We start from the raw sequence: 16,482 nt of genomic DNA, 5'->3' as shown, positions 1-16,482 counted from the left end.
TTAGCCCACTCTGCCACCCCAGTTCAGACATTTGTTCGCCCTAAGTGTGGCAGGGTATGCTCAGACGTGAGTCCCTTGCTCACTTGGCCACTGGATTCAAGATAGCCTGGCTGATGAGGATTATGAATCCGAAACCGGTCCCAGGATGCTTGTTTCCGGTCCATGGAAGACATGGCTTGGCGGTTCGGGCTGGACTGTTCCCATGAGGCACAGGGTCAGACTGATTTGCATATGGCCATGTCTGAAATGGGGTGGCTGAGTGGGCTAAAGAATGGTGATGGATTAAACCCAGATCAGTTGACTGGGGGTGAGTGTTTGATTTGCTCAAGCGCTCCGTCCATCATCCCCTTTTGTATCGTAATTTACATGTGGTCGTATATAAATATTACTTTTATCATAAAAGAAAGTATTTGACTGTACAATCATTTATTGCTGCAATTGAAAGTATTTTAAATTGCAGTTGCAGCAGTGAAATAAAGGAAATATAAAATGATAATAACTTGAGGGAATTATCATTTTATGTTTTCCTTTTGCGGCAGGTTTGCAGGCGGAGCTGCTCCGATGACAGAGGAGCAGGGGGAGGAGTAGTTTGCTCACTCCAAGTGCGCATGAATGCTTCACCGGCCCTCTTTGGCTGGCCAAACCATCATGCACACTTTGCATCTTCTCCATACAGGCTGCATTACACCCTGCGTGGAGAACATGCCCATGCTTCCATTTCCTAGCTGAACGCCGAACCACGGCACTCAGACCAATCACAACGCTGCATTGCAGTATTGTGATTGCATCAGGGGAGCCCGGGTGCTTCCTATTCCAACCTCAGGGGAAAGACCGTGGAGGAGAGACGGAGGAAAGACGCGACGATCAGATACATGTTTTTTTTCTTTTTTCAACCCCCTTAGTCCCCCTTCCCCCGATCCGTGCCGCCCGCCACTGATTATAATCCCCTCAAAATTGCTGGGCACACAAAGCTCTCTGTAGCAGGGGTCTTAACGCTGTAAGATATCAGCTTCTGATGACCAATTAAGTTAGCTAGAACAGATTTACTATCACATTTTTTCCTTGATTTCAATTTCTTTGCAGCAGGTTTTTTTTAAAATAAATGTATACGTTAACTGTCAGACTCTGCTTTTCAAGCTCCTCTCCTCACAAATCTACCCCCTTTCCTCTGCCACACTCTGACCCCCAATTTATGGGTTCCTGAGTAATTTCCTTCCATTTCCAGCAATTGGTCAGCCCACTTCAACCATTGGCTCTTTTGCTCTGGGAATGTCTGCATTTTTCCTCATCACATGTGCACAGATGCCTTAAAAGGAGTACATTTCATTGTCGAAATAGGCATGCCTGTGCTGCTGGACCAGACCTTAATTTTCATATTTAGCCAAATAGTTTTGGTCATGTACCTACACTTGCAAAAAAATAACAAATAGAAAGATTGCAGTTCTACCAACTTCTAAAAGAAAAAGTCACTGTGTGCTAGGAGGGGGCATGGTCTTGGGTAAGGCGGAACTTAATGTCGAGCACAGCCTCAGGCATGTCTACCCGGCACCCCAAACCTCTCCACTTTAAAAAAAGAATCAAGAGCTTCTAAGTGTGCTGACCATGTCCTAGGGAGTTTCACACCCTGTATGGACATCGTCTGTGCGGGCCTGGAGCTGGAAATCCACTCTGTGAAGTGGTTTCTGGCTCATCCTTTGTGCCACTTTGGATATTGGCTCTTCACCAGGAGACTGAAGGGGGCTAATGTTGTGCGTCACACAGTGGTACCACTATGTGAGTTGGCAGGTTTGCCACTGCATGCTCGCCAAGGCCAGAGCTGTTCGCTTTGCCAATGCTTGTTTCTGTTTGTTTCAGCTCTTTCCTAAGGCCAGAGGCAGACTGGCTTTAATACAAATCAGGAAAATTACCCGACATGCTAGTGTACATGAAAGACTGGTAGGCCTAGGGTACAGTCAGTCACATAAATGTTTTTCTCCAGCCCAAAAATAGAAATTATAGCTGGGTAACTGTGAATTACAGGATGTTTTTCAGTGACGGGTTCTGAGTGACATCAAACAGACGAGAGCAATGTTTCAGTTGTCTATGATGTGACTCATAACCCCGAGCTTAAATAGAAACATACCCTTTATTCACTGTTTACCAATCTATAATTTAATATTCTGTATGGTGCCAAAATCACCTGCCCCTGCTTTAGTAGGAGTAGTGGGGGAGCCGTATATAACATGGCCTCTGGCATGTATCCCTGTCCCAAAGGTTTAAAAAAAACTTTTTGCCAACCTTGACCAGCCCCACCACCTTCTCTGTGTACCTTCTCCCTCCTGCAGCTGTTATTCCTGCTTTCAGTCAAAGCAGACGAGCAGAGCTGCAGTGACAGGCGGCAGGGAGTCCAGTCACCTCCCCTGGAAGGCCTTTATGACATCACAACAGTGGGTACCAGTTTAGGGATGAGCTGCTATGTCATAGCAGTGTGTTATGAGATTCAGAAGCTGAGATTCAGAAGCTAAAATAACCGCTAGAGGCGCTATATGAGAGCCATACAGAACACAGATGCTTCAGCATTTCCGTAAATGCCTGCGCCGCCGCCCCAGGAAGGCCCCGGAAGACCCTGGAAGACAGGCATAGTCTGGGTGACACTTATTCAGGGGAGAAGTGGCTCCACCCATGAAAGTATAATGAGCACTAATTAACAGTAATGAGCGCTAATCACTTGTGTTTATACTTCCTGAGGGGCACCGTTATTATCCTTTGCGGCCTAGTGAAATGCTGGCACGTGGATCGACAGTTCCCTGCACCCCACAATCAAGCTGGGATTAAATCACCCTTTAACAGATCATGTTGTTTCTATTCCTGGAATGGGAGAGGCTGGCATCCGGGCTCAGGTGGGCACCCGAGGGAGGCCTGCCCAGGGCAGCTGAAAAGGAAGCAGCAGAAGAAGTTGCTGTGTTTGAGTTTTGTAGTCCATATAGAAAGGGTCGCCGTCAAGTCTCAGCTCAGTTGTCTGACAGCTGGTGTGATTTCGAACACATTTCAGCTACTACTTTGCCTTAAACACTATATGCTAATAGTATTGTCTAAAATTATAGCTTGTGGTTTGGAAAGTTAAATGTCCCTTACCTTATCGCACATGGGAAGAGTTTGCGTCTTTCTCTAATATTTATAATAAGACTTGTGGTCTGAAAGTTGGGAAAGTAACAGTTGATAATGTGCACCCCTAAAATGAGACTTCAGTGTAAAGACCCCAAGGACCCCCTCAAACACTGTCTCTTGCTTCTCAGCTCCATGTGAGGCTGTTGCAGGGATTCTGCTCATAAAAATGGTGTTTAAACTTCTAATAAGCCTAAGCTAACATAGCAATGTGCGCAAGCAGGGCCCTGCCTTCACTACAAGGCATAGTCTGATGAGGGAGTAGTCAGCCCCCGGCTTGGTGGCCTCAGGTAGCCTCAGGTGGCTCTCTGTGAAGGGCCCACTCTCCTTCTCACAGTTAGTTGAGCTAATGTAGCCTGCACTGTCCAGTCACGTCCACGTTTTACCTGCCAGCAAACCTGGTGGAAAAAATGCAGTCCATATATTGACAGACGCCCGGGGCGATGCGGACCCAGCAGTACAGAGCTGGGACCACAATGTGTAGCGTCAGTAAGGGGGGGTTCGTGAAATTAAAAGAACTGTTTGGGGTGACATTTCTCTGCAGTCAAATCCCCCGTTTTGTTGTTCTAGACAACTGTTTCGCTGTAAGTTCACTTGTGCAGCGGCACAAGCGTAATTCCACAAGTGCAAGGTAACTTGTACAAGGCCACTTGTGCACCGGTAGTAGATGGAGATTACTAAATTACCCACTGGTAATTACGCTGGGTGCATTCTGTTGCCTTGTTTTCTGCACAGTGCTGCTGAAGGCAGAAACTGAGCATATGCAGATCAGTCTTGGCCCCGCCCCTAGAGTGGCAGCCCAGGCGTAATGTACCTACGACTAGCATGCATTACCTGCATCACCTTTTTGGTCTGTCCCTAAGCACAGCTTTAGCCCTCTCTCTAGACTACTGTCTTCCAAAAATACATATATAATATATATACATAGAGGGGCTTTTGCTCAGCAGGCTTAATCCATTGGTCTATTCAGCTGTCATTTACATTTTGTTTCCGCCCACTATAGGGTACAGCCCTCCTTACCCCTGGCTATCTTCACTTTTGAGTAGGTGCACAAAGTTTGTGTATACTGTTCACCTCCACTTAAAAGTAGTTTTTTTCTCTTCAGCAACAAGTCTCTTTAAAGTAGGCTTTTACATTTTTATTTTTTAATATTATCTTTACAAAACGGCTATTTATTATGCCTGCATTTCAAGTGCCTAATAGTGGTTATTTATTTCCTGTCTCCTTTTTAAAGTTACCGTTATAAAGTTATTAAATGACATTATAGCTGCCAACAATTTGAGTGGTTGGTTGGGTGAAGATTTCTTCAGAAAATATATTAGTAAAATAGATGGTGCAACTGAAAGGCGTTTTGAAAAAAAATGTAACTTGTAAAGCAGCTGCATCAGTGAATTTTTTTGTTACATTTAGGATTTTACTGCATCCATATTGTAACCACATTTAGATGGTAGCCTGCTTACATTTTATTTTTGTTCAAAAGGCATAAAATCAAAATTGAAAAAGAAAAGTAACCATTGCAGCAGCTCGCTGAGGCTAGGCCTGTGGGCTTTGCCAATGCTTGTGGTTATTGTCAACAAGGTGCCCAAGCTCGCAAGTGGGTGCCCACCCCTGGGACAGATGCTCACTGTGCCAAAGGAACTTGGGCAGTACCTAAACAACAAAGGCCAGTAAGGCTGCAGTGTGTAAGGGGAGCTGTCGCATACCAATTGGCCAGACTGACCCTTTTGGGGCGGGACCAAGACTGGTTTGCATATGGCTGATTGGTCCCTCTTTTAAACCCACAGTGACCATAAAACAATGAAACAGGGTGCATCAGGAATTTTAACCCATCCATTTTGGTTTTCCTCCTCGCCCCTCATACGTGGCTATCTGAACGTGAGCTCGCAAAATCATGTTAAAACAACACTCTGCTTTCTTTCACCCACTCCCACGGCTGTTCCCTCAATTCACCTCACCTGCTCCTCACCCAGCTTTTTTCCTTCACCCTCTGATCATGCCCTTTTCACTTATCTCTTGATGTTTCTGCCATCTGCAATCCTCATCTCAACACAAAGTCTTCTTTCTAATCTGCATTTCTTGGCACGTCCCTCCCTTTGAAGCCCTCTGTAGGAAAGTAGGATCTACTTTTATGGTTACCCCCACTTTTTGCCTGGTGCTAAGCTGTTATTGACTAATCTGACTGGGATCCTGCCAATCAGTACCCCAGTCTATCTGCTTTCTCCTGTAAATTGGTATGTTCAGTACTTGGGTACATCCCAGATTAGATACTGGGGTACCCTTACCAGTCCCTAGTATATGGTACTAAGGTACACAGGGCATAGGTACCCAAGAAGCCCCCCATGGGCTGGAGCATGTATTATACCCATAGTAGACCATTCAAAATGGCCTGCCATTGCAGCGTGTGTAAGCTGGTGCTAGCATCACTTATTACCAAAATAGGTTTCCTACATCTAGGGTCACTGCACTTAAAAACGATGTCACCCCTATAGCAGGCCTTCTCAATCCTGAAGGCAGGTCTCTTGGTTCTAAGTGTGAGGGTGCCCCTGCATGAGCAAGACACCCTTACAGCCATCAGAGTCCATTCTCCCGGGTTGTAAGTGAAGCTGCCATATACTATATAGAGGGACGTTGCGTAATTACACGATGACCATCTCGAAACTGGCTGCAACGAATCCTATTATGTTTGGTATCAATCATACTCCCCACACCGTAAACAGTGTGGGAGGTATGATTCCAAGCACTGGAAGAGCCCTCCGTTAGGCTCCCGGTATTAGCCTTCTAGACCCGGACAGCACAAAATGGTTGTTGCCGACCAGAGACATGATTCTGCCCTCCTGCTGCTGAGCCAAGCTCGAGCAGGGGAAGGCAAAACAATAGGCATCTGGTCACAGGGAGGTGTGACCACTTTCCAGACAGGATTTAGTGTATTGGGGCAGGGTGGGTGCGCTTGCCAGTATCACTCAATCTGCATGAGGGGCACATTTGGTGTCGCCATGCATAGCCCAGTTCAAACCTGCTCTGGGAGCCGTTGGCTCCTGCTCTGGCCAGAACTGGACAAAGGACATGGGAGTAACTTCCCCCCTGTCCAGAACCTCCCCTGGGAGGGTCCCGTGAATCGTCCAACCCTTTCCTTAGTTTACTTAAGGGTCCATAGATGAGTCGTGGGACAAGATTCAGATCAGACCCCTCTTCTTCTTCTACCGTCTGTGCACTCTGGACTTCGTTTCGGCTCAACTTCATCTCCCTTCCAGTCTGTTGTATCGTCTGTGCCTGTGCACCATACAGAAACCTTCCAAACCCTGTGGGCATCAAAGACACCTGAAGGAATCTCCTTTGAAGTGAAGGAGTAACTTCCACGCATTCATAGGCACCGCAACTAAGTCGACCAGTCTGCCCGCAACTAAGTCGACCAGTCTGCTGATCCTGAGCTCCTACGGACTCTGAACGTTTCTGAAACACAGGTGGGGGTACTCCACAGCTTTCGAGGCCTGCCCTGTCCTATCACCAAGTTTGAGGACAGTATCCCTTGTGGGGGCTGCAATAACCGAACCCCTGCGCACTGCATTAACTTGTAGTTGCAAAGGCTTGTTGGCTTCCTTCCAAGAAGATCTTCGGGCTCCAAGTAGCCCCAACCTCGAGCATCTCCAGTGACCAGAATCTTCAGCCACACCGCATAATTTTGCATTGTGGCCTGCATCTTTTGGTGAGCTGCTTGAGGTCCTCTCGTGATTCCAGTGCCTCCAGCCTGAGGGTCCATTTGAGGGTAACCTTTGTTTCTTCTGGGCTCGCTCCCCTGATTGCTCGGGCCTGACCTGAATCCCCTTATGTGGTGAGTCCCCTGGACCTTGCTGGTCCCGACATTGCACCTTCTTCGACTTCTGCGTTGCTTGCCTTTACCAAGGTTTTTTGGTGCTCCCATTAGACACCGACCCCTCAGCACTCGACATCCGATGTGGGACAGCTCCTGGTCTTCCTCAGCGTTGCCTAGTCTCCTCACACCTTCAGAGTCAAGGTCCTCGTCAACTCCTTCAACTCCTGACGTTGGTGGGCGTTTATCTTCCAGATCCCCTGGTTACTACTGAGTGACATAGACTCTAACTCTGTCCCCTCTGCTTGCGGGTACTTCTCAACTAGAATCCGCCTTCGGATTCCGCCAAACACTTTCTTCTTCATCAGCAGCTGCAGTTTTCTGAAGTCCTCCATTAGGTTCGACTGCGTTTTCCGACACCACTTCACACCTATGTACCCGGTTTCCCTGGTGTAGGTAACATGGGTACTAGGGTATCCTTGGGTGGGTGTCTCTCCAACCTTCTGTCTTCCATGTAGTTTCTTCAGGATCCACTGGGAAGGGTCCTCAATCTTTAAAAATCCAACAGCAACTTACACGTTGAGTTGTACGGAGCATGCGGTCGTGTTCCCACACTACACACGCTCTCCATGGGGTCCCTATCGACTCACCTTGGGTCCCCATCACTTCTACGTCCTCTCGACATTGTCTTGACCCGAGTCGTGGTTCTTATACCACTTTCTTAGTATATGGTTTGGTCCCCCCCTGGGGCCCACTGCGTATTCTGTGCTATTTACTGTATTTCTTTGCAGAGTAGTGTGTGCATTGTGTTTATCTTCAGGTAAGATATATCTAAACGTGTTGGAGAGTATTATATAATAAATACATGTTTTTATAAATAGCTTGTGTGGTGAAGTGTGGCTCAACGGTTAGAGGCGGCAGACCCGGAGGCTGAGTTCGGCCCGGGACCAGGGTTCAATTCCCGACGCGGCCGGGTGCAGGACCAATGTCAGCGGGCCCGATAAATCTCGCCTTGGTGCCACTCTAACCATGGGGTCCCATGCTGCAACTCTGGGCAATAGCTTGCTTAATCTCCACTCCGGCCCCATCACCGCCGGGGATGCCTGGCTTTACCTTGGGGATGCCCAGTAAAGGGATCATCTCACAGGGAAAGCCAGGATGGGTTCCCCAGTGGTACAGCGCTGGGACGCTCCAGGGTAACCACGCGCTTTACAAATCCAACATTCATTCATTCGTTCAACATTCTTTTTCACTTAATCTATACTATAAGATCGCATTCTGGTAAAAACATAATCTGCTTTACTCTCCTTCTGGACTAAACCTGAAGGCTGCTCTCCACAGCTACCGCTTAGAGAGCTTTCTAAGGTTGTCTAAGACCTCTTAGATCACCATTAGGGTTGTCTGAACTAGTGCAGGGAGTCCACTTACATTAGTGGACATCATATACTAGGCCAGCTTCTCACACCTTCTTCCTCTGCTCCTTTGCCTTTGTGGCTATTAGTCCCCTGCCCTGTGCACCTTCCAGCCCCAACCCCCGCCCTCGTCCTAGAGGCTGAAAATCATATCCGGCTGTGAGAGCTCGTGGCAACGTTTGTGGGATTGGAAGTCCTAACTTTGCTTGCCCAAATTTGTGGATGTCATTTTACGTTTTAGGAAATGTAAATATCTCTGCACCTATAATTGTGGGAGTAAGCCACCCCCACCACTAATAGAAATGGAAGCCACTAGTTTCTTAGGGTGATTTTGTTTGTCTAATTCAGGGCGGAGCTGAAGGTGGGGCATCGGGTGGCATTTGTTGGTGTGTCCGATTGGGCGCAGGGTCTCAGGGGGACCCTTAAGAAAAGACGACAGACATCTGTTAATTTAAGATGACTTTAAAGGCTGCAAATCTGGAAGTAAACACAGCACAGTTTATGGCACTCGTTGAGTCCATGGCTTCAATCGTTGATGGTTTTAGGCTTATCCTGGTCTTAAAAGAGCTTTGCGGTGGCGGTACTATGGACGTCATTGGAGGTAGTGACCAGTAGCAGGTACTACCCCTGGCTTGCCCTTTGGTACTGCCAGCATGTGTCTTTGCTGGCAGTGGTAGAGAGGGAACGTGAATAGGGCAGTGCAAGAGCTGATCACTGCTCCCAGCCTCCAGACCTTGCCTAGTCAAGCAGCAGCAAATGAGATGTAAAGGTATCAACTCTGTGATGTCATCAGAAAGCCAAAGGGTGCCTAATGTTTCTTCCTTACCCAGCCGTTTTGCTGGATCTACGTCTTTAGCACTTCTACGTGTGCAAATGGAAGAAACCTCGCTCTCCGTCTAACCTGAATAGGTCACATGTGCAATAAACACAAACCACACCCGGGACAAGGCAAGAACAGAGCGCTACCAACTTCTGTGGTTCTCCACATTTTTCCTTTTGGTTATGTTTATGCAAGTACTTAACCCCTTCGATGCTCATGACGGAACGGTTCCGTCATGAGCGTCGGTTGGCCTGTGCTCATGAAGGAACCGTTCCATCATGAGCCCGTTGGCTCATTAGAACGCTCAGCACAGCGCGACAATTCGCGCCGCGCTGAAGCGGTTAACAAGAATGTACTGTAAATATTCGCCATAAAATTGTATTATGTTCATAAATAGCACACGCACTACTGATCCCTTCTCCGCTCCCTTCACAGTCACTTCCTACTCCATTCACTGCCTGGTGTTCCTTTCTCTGTAACCTCCTCCTTCCATTCGCACTCCCTACAGTACCTACTATCACTCTGTTCCCTTCATATTCATGTTCACCTGCACAACGCCCATTGGGCTGAAAGGGTTTCAGCCCCAACCCCCCTGTCGTGTGTCTCAGCCCAGGCTGCTGCAGCTCGAGCTGCTGTGGGCTCAGCTGGGCAGTGTCTGGAGTCTTATTTCTGGCACACCCGAGTTTTTCACTGGTCTTTAAATACCATTGCATATTAACATACCTTTGTAAACTGGTTACAGAGGCTGTTTGTTTTCTAGTTCCAGAACCCCTGGGCCTCCACTCTGCCTATTCCTTGCATTTGGATTTTACTTTTTACTGCATTAGTGTGAGAATTTTATTCATGAAAAGGAATATAAATTAGGGTTACCAAAAGAAAAATTCCAGCCATGTGTTGTTTAAAGAGCCTGCAAATGCCTTGTGTTGACACTAAATAGGGTTATAAATAAAATAGTATGTATTTATTTGTAATGTGACTTTTCAATCCTTGTTCCCTTTAATTATCAGTCATGGATCATTCAGGCAGGCCTAGAACACAGTTAAAAATGCTTTCTATTTATATTTGCTGTTCCAAGTATGCACAGATAAGTGATGAGAATAGGCTTTAGGTGACTGCTTATTTTTGTACCATCTGGGACATCAATATTATGAGCTGACAACACTAATCACAAGACTGGAAGTTTGTTGCAGGATGAGCACAATATTTATTTCCTCCACCCTCTATCCCTGGACCCTGAATTATGCTGTAATAGCAATAGTTTAATTTATATCTGAAACCCTACTCCAGCCCTCAATAACATTCTGAGTTACTTCAAGTGTCTTGGAATGCACTCTGCATTCAGACAACTCACTTCTCATTCTGGCCTTTCACTTTCACACTCACCCTGCACTCACAGCGATCACAATGCACTCACACTGATCACCATGCACTCACACCACCCGCTCACCCTGCACTCACAGTGGCCACACTGCACTTATGCCACTCGCCATTAACTCACACCGTTCTCCCTTGACTTACCCTGTGGTCACATGAGCACACCGCTCACCCTGCACTCACATTGATCACTCTGCACTCACAATGCTCTTGCACTGTTCACTCTTTACCTCACCTGCAGTCACACAAGCACACTACTCACCCTTCTCATGACACTTCACTCACCTGTCTCCCTCACTGCTCACTCTGCAATCTCACTCATACAAGCCCATCACTAACCATACATTCATTCATCGCACTTTGCACTTACAGCCGTACCCAAATTCATATAGTCACCTCACTCACCTTGCAGTCACTCCTCTCACCCTACTCTCACACTTGCATCGTTTACCGTGCACTCACATGGGCACTCCTGTCACCCACACATCGCAGAGGGCTAATGTGCCTGCTATAAAGAACGTGTACCATGCAGATCACAGAACTGAGTGTGAGTAAACTATGAGTAGCGCTATAGAAAAGTTAAATGTTGGTTAGAAAGGGGCTATAGAGAGATGAGGTGCCTTGTTGGTGAGTGGTAGTGAGGGAATTCATGAAGCAGGAGGAAATGGGGGAAGGGCGTCAACAACGACTGTTGCACTGTGGGCCTCCAGTGTTAGGGCCAGCTCTGGCTGGGAGTCTAAGCCCCACCCTCCTCGAAGTACGGGTCTAGTTACGCCCCTGCCTTACAGTCACACTCCCTACACTGATGACTGCTCACTCCGCAGCACCTCCACATTCCATTCACACCCCCTACACTGCCGACTGTTCCCTTCTCTTTTGCCTTCACAGCCACCACTACCATCCATTCACACCGCCTACACTGCAGACTGTTCCCTTCTCTGTTCCCCCTACAGCCACCACTACTTCCATTCACACCCCCTACACTGTAAACTGTTCCCTTCTCTGTTGCCTTCACAGCCACCACTACCTTCCATTCATACCCCCTACACTGCCAACTGTTCCCTTCTCTGTTGCATTCACAGCCACCACTACCATCCATTCACACCCCTACACTGCAGACTGTTCCCTTCTCTGTTCTCCCTACAGCCACCACTACTTCCATTCACACCCCCTACACTGCCTACTGTTCCCTTCTCAGCCGCCTCTGCCTTCCGTGCACACTCCCTACATTGCCCACTGGTCCCCTCTCTGTTCCCTTCTCAGCCTCCTCTACCTTCCATTCACACTCCCTACACTGTCTTCTGGTCCCTTCTCTGTTCCCTTCACAGCCACCTCTACCATCCATTCACACTGCCTACACTGCAGACTGTTCCCTTCTCTGTTCCCCCTACAGCCACCACTACTTCCATTCACACCCCCTACACTGCCTACTTTTCCCTTCTCAGCCTTCTCTACCTTCCATGAACACTCCCTACATTGCCTAGTGTTCCCTTCACAGCCACCACTACCTTCCATTCACACTCCCTACGTTGCCTGCTGTTCCCTTCTCTGTTCCTTTTGGCAGCCACCACTACATTCCATTACAACTCCCTACACTGTCTTCTGGTTTCCTCTCTGTTCCCTACACAGCGACCTCTACCCTCCACGCACACTCCCTACTTTGCCTACTATTCCCTTCTTTGTTCCCTACACAGCCTCCACTACCTTCCATTCACACCCCTACCCTGCAGCCTGTTCCGTTCTCTACACAGCCACCTCTACCTTCCATTCACACCCCTACACTGCGGACTTTTCCCTCCTCTGTTCCCTTCACAGCCACTACTACCTTCCATGCACACTCCCTACATTTCCGACTATTCTCTTCTCTGTTCCCTACACAGCCACCTCTACCGTCCATGCACACTCCCTACTTTGCCTACTGTTCCCTTCACAGCCACCACTTCATTCATTTCAAACTCCCTGCGTTGCCTGATGTTCCCTTCTCTGTTCCATTCGCAGCCACCACTACCTTCAATGTGCTCCTCCTGAACTGCCTTCTGGTCCCCTCTCTGTTCCCTTCACAGCCACCACTACCTTCAATGTGCTCCTCCTGAACTGTCTTCTGGTCCCCTCTCTGTTCCCTTCACAGCCACCACTACCTTCAATGTGCTCCTCCTGAACTGTCTTCTGGTCCCCTCTCTGTTCCCTTCACAGCCACCACTACCTTCAATGTGCTCCTCCTGAACTGTCTTCTGGTCCCCTCTCTGTTCCCTTCACAGCCACCACTACCTTCAATGTGCTCCTCCTGAACTGTCTTCTGGTCCCCTCTCTGTTCCCTTCACAGCCACCACTACCTTCAATGTGCTCCTCCTGAACTGTCTTCTGGTCCCCTCTCTGTTCCCTTCGCAGCCACCACTACCGTCAATGTGCTCCTCCTGAACTGTCTTCTGGTCCCCTCTCTGTTCCCTTCGCAGCCACCACTACCTTCAATGTGCTCCTCCTGAACTGTCTTCTGGTCCCTTCTCTGTTCCATTCGCAGCCACCACTACCTTCAATGTGCTCCTCCTGAACTGTCTTCTGGTCCCCTCTCTGTTCCCTTCACAGCCACCACTACCTTCAATGTGCTCCTCCTGAACTGTCTTCTGGTCCCCTCTCTGTTCCCTTCACAGCCACCACTACCTTCAATGTGCTCCTCCTGAACTGTCTTCTGGTCCCCTCTCTGTTCCCTTCACAGCCACCACTACCTTCCAGGCACACTCCCTACATCGCCTACTGTTCCCTTCTCTGTCCCATTGACACTGAAAGGGCATCTTCAAGGATAAAGAACTGGGGGAGGGAGTTTGGGAATATCATTTTGTAGTTGAGTATTTGCCTGGGTTGGATACTAACCCATCAGATTGCCTCTCAAGGGTACCATGAACCCCATCGGTACAGGGACACGAGGAAACCCCCATGCTGAGAGTCGGGAGGGAAGCCTTGAGTGAGATGGAATGCAGCAGGCTAAGGTGAAGGAGGATGTGTTGGGAAGAGTAAAGGAAAGAGCAGTGCATGGATGGCCAGAGCAGTGTAGTACTAGGCCTCAGCAGGGCCTACCAGTGCTAGGGGTTCTCCTTTCTCATGCACAGAGTCCTCAGACAAATAGGAAGAAATTGGCACATGAACTGGAATAGAAAAAACAAAGTTTATTAACCTCAAGAGGTGGTACTATATTCACACAGCACCCTTCGGCAACTGTATGAAGTAGCACACTGAATGAAAAGAGCATGGCTCTTTTATACCCACACAGGGGCTCAAAAGAAGGCGGTACAATCACAGAGTGCTGAGTTTCGAGACATATAAGGTCATACAGAAAATGCAGGGTCGACAAGTAGGAGGAGCTAACAGTGTCCAGTTTCTAGTAAACACATCCTGACAGATATAAATTGACAACAGCTGCAAGCTCAACTGAGCATGTGCAGAACAGGAAAGGTCTAAATATATCTCGTCTCTAGGCAGATTTCAGGAGCAGTTAACAGGAAGGTAGGACAGAGCACATGATGAGCACATGGCAACATGTGGCATACAAAATGGCTGCCGCAAATTCAAAATGGTGTCTAAACAAAAGATACAATAGTTGCTAAATACAGCATGTCTTCAGCTAATGCTTAATCTAACTGCTGCCAAATTACAACAGCAGTAATACCTGACTGAGAAAGAGGACCTGTTCAGAATGCCAGAGATGAGTTGTGTGGGTACCACCCTGAAGAAGGAAGAGAGCAAATTGTACGTTTGGCTCATGAAGGCCATTTAGGGAGGAACTTAGCCAAAGCCTGTGTGACGGAAACATATTGGTGACCTCTCATGGATAACATTGTAGAGTCCAGAGTGGAGGGTTGTGTAGAGGATGTCAGGGCTGATAAGTCTAAAGAGGAGAGAAAATATATTTTGTCTCTAACAGAAAGTTCACAGAAACCATGATCTGATTTGCATCTGGACAAAGTAGAACGAATTGATAATTGAATTATCAATTCGTTCTACTATGTAGTATATCTGAAAGATATGTGGTTGTGCTGGTGTATTACACTTGCAAGAATATTTGAACTTGATGTATGAGTACTGTTAGCATTTCCTATATTCTGAAATGTTTGAGAGATGCTTTGGATGGTGAAGGGGCACCAGACACCATAGTAACCGAAAATGTGTTCAGTTTGTTTATCATAATATGTGTGGCGTCCGTAAATATTTGCCTATTTCCCGCTGTAGGACAGCGTTGTATTACCCTCAAGCAAATGAGCTGCTGGAGAGGATTAACAGGTTGATAAAGGACTATCCCCCACATGCATCAACCTATTTTAGGAAGTGCAAACGGTGCGAATCGGTAAATTCGGCCGTTTGCACTTCCTAAATACGTTTTTGGGATGCATGAAACAATTCGCTATTTTTTGCATTTCTTAAAAATGCAAATGCAATTAAGGAATCGCATTTGTGCGATTCCTTAAATGCAATGCATCAATTTGTAAAAAATAGCGAATTTTGAAATTGGAAGTGCAAATTAACACGAGGTTGACCCTCGTGTTAATTTGCGAAAAATTTTAAAAAAGCAAAAAAATGCATTTTTTAAACTTGCATGTTACAGACACACATGTCCTTAGGACATGTGTGTGTGAAACATGCACTTGAAAATACATTTCAGGGGTGCAGGGGGGGGTCCTTTGGACCCCCCTCTGCACCCTTGCAATGCATCAAAAAATTGCGAGTGCAAAAAAAAAAAATGCAAAACGGCATTGATTCCTATGGGCCTCTAGGCCCATAGGAATCAATGTAATGCCATTCCTTAATTGCGATTCGCAATTAAGGAATCGCAATTTCCGAAAATTAAGAAATCCTAAAAACTTTTAGGATTTCTTGATGCATAGGATTTTGCATTTCCTAAATAGCGATTCCTTAATTTTCGCTATTTAAGAAATGCAAAATCCTAGATTGATGCATGTGGGGGTATGTTCTTAGAGCCATTCTCACAAGAGAACCTCTAAATAATGTGTAGTGAGAGAGTTGGGCTCATAGACACACACCAAGCAGAGAACAGGGATTTCTTCTTCTTATAAGGAACTGAAGGGAAGGTTAGCAAATACAAAACTAAGTCCTGAATGTTCAATCCCCTAAGTCTTACCCACCATCCCTCAGAGATGATCCCAACGAGGCCCATTCGCGCTGGGCGAACTAGATCAACGACTCAGTGGAAAAATGCTTTCAGAAACCCACTATGAAAACACAATGTTATCCCAGAAGAGAAGCCTGGTTTAACATCCACTTAGCCTCCCAAAAGAAAATATGTAAGAGACTAGAAAGGAACTGGAGGAAGACGTATGCCCCTGATTCTAACACGCTGTACAGAAACGCGATCAGACAATACCACAATAATATTAAGGAAGCTCAGATAGAATACTATGAAGAACTGATCAATACGGCTGCTAGCTCCACCAAAGAGCTTTTCAAAATCATAAAGTCCCTCACTACCATTGAACAGAGTACCTCCACCCCCTAATCCTCCGAGGAGAGATGCAATGATTTTGCCACCTTCTTTAAGAATAAAGTGGAAATTATCTATAATTCACTGCACCTGAACCCCTCGATGACTCTGATGTCATGCAGGAAATCTTTGACTACCCGGGTCAGCACTCCAGTCCAGACCTTCCCCTTCTTTCAACTGCCCCAATTCTTGACTCCTTTTCGGCACTAAGTACGGAACTGCTGGGACTTAGCCTAAAGTACATCAAATCAGGTTCAGCTCTCGACTCAGCCCCCCCTCACATTCTTCTCCCAGGAGAGGAGCCGGTTTTCTGCACAATGGCACATCTCATCTCATTATCTCTGAGCACTGGGATAGTGCCAAACAAATGGAAGCTCCTGCTCAAGAAACCCCATCTTGATCCCACTATATTGGGGAATTGCCGCCCCATCTCATT

General features: G+C 47.1%; 1 protein-coding gene across 1 annotated transcript in view; it reads left to right on the top strand.

Annotated features, from left to right (window-relative positions):
- Nucleotides 1-16,482, top strand: part of DPH6 (diphthamine biosynthesis 6) — a 484,410-nt gene that overhangs the window by 25,924 nt on the left and 442,004 nt on the right. The window lies entirely within an intron of this gene.

The sequence above is a fragment of the Lissotriton helveticus genome, chromosome 9 (assembly GCF_964261635.1).
Source record: "Lissotriton helveticus chromosome 9, aLisHel1.1, whole genome shotgun sequence".
Lineage (NCBI taxonomy): Eukaryota > Metazoa > Chordata > Amphibia > Caudata > Salamandridae > Lissotriton > Lissotriton helveticus.
Note: the sequence above shows the minus strand (reverse complement) of the source record. Positions and strands in the feature narration are given on the sequence as shown.